This window comes from Molossus molossus, unplaced genomic scaffold, assembly GCF_014108415.1.
Source record: "Molossus molossus isolate mMolMol1 unplaced genomic scaffold, mMolMol1.p scaffold_m16_p_12, whole genome shotgun sequence".
In the NCBI taxonomy this organism is placed as follows: domain Eukaryota; kingdom Metazoa; phylum Chordata; class Mammalia; order Chiroptera; family Molossidae; genus Molossus; species Molossus molossus.
Genome location: NW_023425347.1, coordinates 66,461,087 through 66,467,086, shown reverse-complemented (window position 1 = coordinate 66,467,086; position 6,000 = coordinate 66,461,087).

The window sequence follows — 6,000 nt, the reverse complement described above, 5'->3', positions numbered from 1 at the left end:
TCTCACCTCCCTCCTATCATTAGTGATTCTGGACCTCACCTGCTAGCCTGTCCACTCACCATTTCTGTTCTTCTGTCTTAGTTTCTTTCCCCCCATTCTACTAATCCACACTCAGCATGTCCTGGGCCATCACACTAGCCTCCCCTCCGGTCTCCCTGCCTCTGCACTGTGACATGAGCAGTATATATACATTTGAAATTCAGAATGGTGCCTAGAGGAAAGAGCACAACTGCATTCTTACAGGTAGGACAGGCTCTGGGCAAGAAATCCATCTGGACACAGCCTCTCCTCACCACCCTAGCCAGGGGATCTCACCCTCCTCAAAAATCATTCCCCCATGCCCTCATCAAAACTGAAGCATACTGTAAGCTCCATTCTGTGGTAGGCTCTGGGGATGTGGGGGCAGATGAACCCTGTCCTCCCTTCATGTGTAGTGGGGAGACAGAAAAGGGTGACTGTGATCCAGTGTTGAAATGGTCTGTCTGTGCACAAAATCCTTTCTCCCTGGAGTAGCAGGATCATTATTAATTATGTAAATCCCCTCCCTCATGCCCTCTAGTGGCTTCCCAACATACTATGAAATAAACTCCTTGCTCTGTTTGTTCTGGGCAGCCAGACTCCGGGATCCCATCCGGCACTGACCCTCAACAACCCACCCCCTTTTCTGCTCCTTAGGCACACCTCAGGCTCAGACATGAGCTGTCCTCTCTGCCAGGAATGCTCTGGGCATGGTCAATTTTACCATTTATCACATCACCCCATTTTAAGCCTTACACCGCATCTATCTGGTGTTGACTTGTTTATTGCCTACTAGTTTAATCTCTTTTGCATTAGAACATGGTCTCCTGAGAGGAGGGGCTTGTATGTGTGAAGTAATAGCCAATCTGCAGCACCTGCTACAATCGCCTGGAACATGGTACATGCTCAACACTATTTGTTGGAAGACTGAATGAGAGCCATGAGAGGGGAGCAAAGATGCTGGAGCCCAGAACACTTCTGAGCCTGGGATCAGAAAGCCTGTTTAAAAGAGGTCACCTAAAGTTGAGTCTTCAAGAGTGAATGTCAGGAGTGGAGGATGGCACCCAGGGCAGAGGCACCCTGGCAGGCTGGCACAGTGGTGACAGCACTACAAAGCCAGCTGGTGTTGATGGACCAGAGTGAGGGTCAGGGAGTGATGGGAAACAGGCCTGGGCGGGCCACAGCCTCCCTGCTTGAGAGCCTTGAACTTTAACCTCTAGGTGATAGAAAGTCATGGAAGGATTTTAAAGCAGAAAAATGACACTGTCTGGTTTGTGTTTCAGAAGAGACCAGTCTGATGTGTGCGTGAAAAGGAGGAGACCAGAGGAACTGGGACAGTCAGGGGCAGTTGCGATACTCCAAGTGGAAGGAACAGTGTTGAGAGACATCAGGAAATAAAATCAGTAGGACTTGGAGTTCGGGGTGGAGGTGAGGAAGGGAGGTGAGCGGGATGACTCCCAGATCTGGGCTTGGGCAACTGGGTGGATGACTGTGCCATCCTCTGAGATAGGAAAACAGGAGGAGGAACAGGTTTGGGGGTAAAGATGTGAAGTTTGATTTAGGGCTTGCCGAGTATGAGGTGTTCATAGGACAGTCAGAAGGAGGCATTGGGGGAGCAATTGGATTGTCCTTTTCCAGGGGGTAGCAGGGCAAATTTTAAATATGTAAGGGAAAGGAACTGGGGGTCAAGACAGCTCAGAATAGAAGTCAGGGCTGTCTCCTCTTCCTCCTCTCATGGGAACACATCTAGAGACACCAACTTATCCAAGAGGTGGGGACTACAGGGAAGGTGGAGGTGACACACAGGAGGCATTGACACGTCTCTGAAGGGTTGACCTTGGAGGATCTGTGGTGTATACAATTCCACCATATGCCAGAACTGGGACCCGGGATTTCCTCCCACACTGCTATCCCCAGATGTGGACAATCCTTCGGGGGAAAGTGTGCCTGCTCTCACGTGTCTGGGCACACAGGGTGCCCACCTCTTCACTCATGCTTCCCTGGGGAGGACCCGGTGCACGCCCGGCACCGGAGGGGAGCCGCCCCGCCCACACTGCCTCCCAGCCCGCCGAGGTCCCGCTCACCGAGCTGCACTTGCAGGTGGCCCACAGGTTGCAGCAGGGGAAGCAGGGCGTGAATGGGACCAGGATGGGGGCCGCAGCCCAAGCAGGGGGTTTTGGGGGTGTGAGAAGTGCTGGACTACCCCTCTCGGGGCCCTTCCGGCCGTCACCCAGCCCAGCAGCCCGCACACCCGTCTCCAGCTGTGCCCCTGTCCCTGCCGTCGTCTCGGTTGTTCCCAGCCGCCCCTCAGCTCCATCCGCGCCTCTCGCCGAGTCCCCGCCCCGCCAGGTACCTGCGGTTGCTTTTCCCAGAAGCTGCTCCCTTCCAGGCGGTCAGAAAGGCCATGGACACGGCCGGACGGAGCGGGGCGCGGGCGGCCCCTCGTGGCGGCAGCGGCTTCGGGGGCAGCACCTGGACGGGGCGGGCGGGGCCCGACCCGAGGCTCCTCCCCGGCCCGCCCCGGTGCCTTCCTGCTCCACAAGGGAGTCAGTGTCCCCTCCCCCGAGCGAGCAGACCTAGGGTTCCAGGGCAAGACCACTTCAGTCCAGAGCCATCAAGACCATTAGTTACAAGAAGAAACTGTGGCCCAGGACAGCCAGGGATTTGCTCAAGGTCACAGAGAGGGTCAGTGGTGGATGCGCCAGGACCTACCCTAGGCCTCTCTATTCCCAGTCTAGAGCTTGTACAGATGGACCATGGTGTCACCAATGCCTTTCCCTTCTGCCTAAGTACAGGACCTGCCTTGCCAGGACGGCACCTGGAAAGGGTCAGGGGCTTGGGACTACTGCAAGTGTTCGGTACTGAACAGGAGCAGCAGGGGCCAGGCCAAGGGGAAGGGGGGTGCAGAGAGGTGGAAGAGGCTGCTGACCAGGCAGGGCACTGGGCCATGACCCTGTTCGCAGACTTTTGATTCCCAGCACCCTGGTGAGAGATTGTGGTCAGAGGGGAATGAGCCACAACCTGTCTCCAGTACAAACTTTCTTTGAAATTCCATATTTTGCTTAGGTCATGTGCATTTTAAAATTTTATTTTAAATAACTACTAGCAAGTAGAAGAATCAGCTCTGGAGCAAGGGGAGCCCCTGGCAGTGAGGTGCAGTCCAGCAGGCTTCTGTGGGAGGCTCAACTAAGGACAGGAAGCAGGAGAGTGCATGGAGGAGGTATCTGGAAAGGATCACTCCAGCTCTAGCATAAAGGATGAATCCAGGGGCCTCTAGAGAGTTCCCTCAGGGAAGGGGGGGGGGGGGTGAACACTGGGCAAGGGCAGGGTGGCTAAAGGACCATTTCTGTCTCCTTTTGGGCTGGGTTTGTGTCCTAGGTACTTGTGCAACGCAAATTGTGTGTCTAAATGGTGACTGGTTCTGACAAGCAAGAGACATTCTCTAATGTGCCAAGCCCTAAGCCAAGTGTTTTACACAAATTCTTATTTAATTTCATCTTACGAAATTTTTACAGTTGAGGAAACTGAGGTTGAGAGAGGTTCTCTGATTTCCCTGAGACCAAGCTGTGGAGTCAGGTCTTACACACGTCTGTCTGCTCCGTCTGGGGCTTCCCCCACCCTGCCCGTGGCCCACAGGTGGGCTGAGCATGGAGTGGGAGGCCTGGGCAAAGCAGAGGGCAGAAGCCTCAGGATCATCTGGACAGTTTCTCTCACTTTTACTTGGTAGGTGGCAGAGAAACTATGACCTTTCCCCCTTTCTCATAGCATTCATGTCATAGTCTTGGATCAATAAGGGCCCGAGAATGCTGCCTATCTGACCACAAAGCTAGAGCTTCCAGATCTAGAAATTCCAGTTACAGTACACCCAGGGGCCCAAACCCCGCTGCCCACAGAGCCTTGTCCTCTTGGCAGCACTGGGCACTGCAGACAGCCAAATCACAGGCATGGATGGATACCACAGCGCCTCAGACGCTTGCTCTCTTAAAGGCCCAGAGCCCAGTCTAATCCCAGGTGGGATTAAAGTCCCACCCAGCCTCTGAGCCCACAGCCAACACTACTTTCTCCAGGAAGCCCTCCTGTATCTCCCCGATGGAGGAATCACTCCCTCTTTGGAGGTTACATTTTTATTTTTCTCATAGTTTTTAGCACATTTTAAAAATCCTTATATTAGTTATCAATGATCAGATTAGTCTCACTCTTCAGATTTCTGTCTCACATCTGTGTCTTCCATGGACCTAACACCATTGCCACAGGTAGTAGGTGCTCAGTGTTGAGTAAATGAAGAAGGAACTAAAAATTATTGAGTTTCTATTCAGTGGCAGGCACTATTCAGTGGCCTTTACACTACTTCTCATCCGAACAACAACTCTGTTTTGAGAATATTTGAGTCAGAAGTGTAGAAATGTTCCTGAGATCAGATTAGGAGCTAGGATTTGGTCCCGGAGTTCTCAGACTTCAAATCTTGTTTCTTGTTTTCCTTCCTCCTTTTCTCCTTCATCTTTATCATCTTATTCTCCATTATCACCATCATTTGTTTAAAACTGTTAGGCATTATTCTAAACCCTTTACATATTTCATCATCAAAACAACCCTACCAGGTGTTTCCTTTTATAATCCCAATTTCTACAACTGAGGAAGTGAGGCAGAGGAATAATTTGCTCATGATCACAAAAGCTACCTAGGTAAGTGGCAGAGCTAGGACTCAACCTAAGCAGCCAGACCTGAGTCTTTATCTTAACCCCAGCCCTAATCTGCTTGCCACACAAGCTCGTAGAATGCATACAGCATTTATGAACCACTTTCCCAAAGCTTATCTTAGTCTGAAGCTCGTAACAACTTTAAGGTTTTATTCTTGCCTTTGCTCTCAAGCCAGACTGCCTGGGTTGGAATCTTGGCCTCACCATTTGATAGTTGTGTGTGACTTCAGGCAAGTTATTTAACCTCTGTTTCCTCATTTGTAAAATGGGAATAATAACAGCACTTATTTAAAGAGTTATGAGAATTAAATGAGTTAATGCAAACCATACAGAACAGTGCTGGATACACAGTGTGTGCTAAGTGCACCTCCTACTATGTGATAGTTTTATCCATAAGCAGTGAATGAAGTGTTTTGGATCAATAAATTTTCAAGAAGTTTATTCCCTTTAATCATAGACATTGTCCTAAAATGTATCGCTAGCTTTTCTGTCTTCTTAAACATGGTCCTGACAGCTCTTAGTGAATTATCTGCCACATAACAGGAATGAAGACTTTGTATCCATCACCTTTAATCCTCACAACAACCCTGTGAAGTAACTGTTATCCCCACCGAGGACCAGAGAAGGGTTAGGAGATTTAACCAAAGTCATACAGCTAGGAAATGATAAGGCTAGAATTTAGAGCCATGTTTTTCAGACTTCAAGGTCTGGGTTCTTTCTATAAGGTCAGGAAACCTCTCTCTTTTTTTATCCTCACCTGAGGACATTTTTGCATTTATCTTCAGATAGAGCAGGAGGGAGAGGGGAGGAAGAGAGAGAGAAACATCGATGTGATAGAGACACATTGACTGGCTGCCACCCACACAACCCCAACCGGAGCCAGGGACAAACTGCAACCAAAGTACATGCTCTTAGCAGGAGCCGAACCTCGGTCTCTCTGGTCTGTGGGCCAATGCTCTAACTGCTGAGCCAAACTGGCCAGGGCTATTATTATTATTTTTAATCCTCACCCTGAGGGTATTTTTTCATTGATTTTCAGATAAAATGAGAGAGGGAGGGAAAAGGGGAGGGAGGGGGAGAGAGAGAGAGAGAGAGAGGGAGAGGGAGAGGGAGAGGGAGAGGGAGGGAGAGGGAGAGGGAGAGGGAGAGGGAGGGAGAGGGAGAGGGAGAGAGAGAGAAACATCAATGTGAGAGAGACACATTGATTGGTTGCCTCCCACATGACTCCAACCAGGGCCGGGGACCGAACTGCAACTGAGGTATGTGTCCTTGACTGGAATCAAAT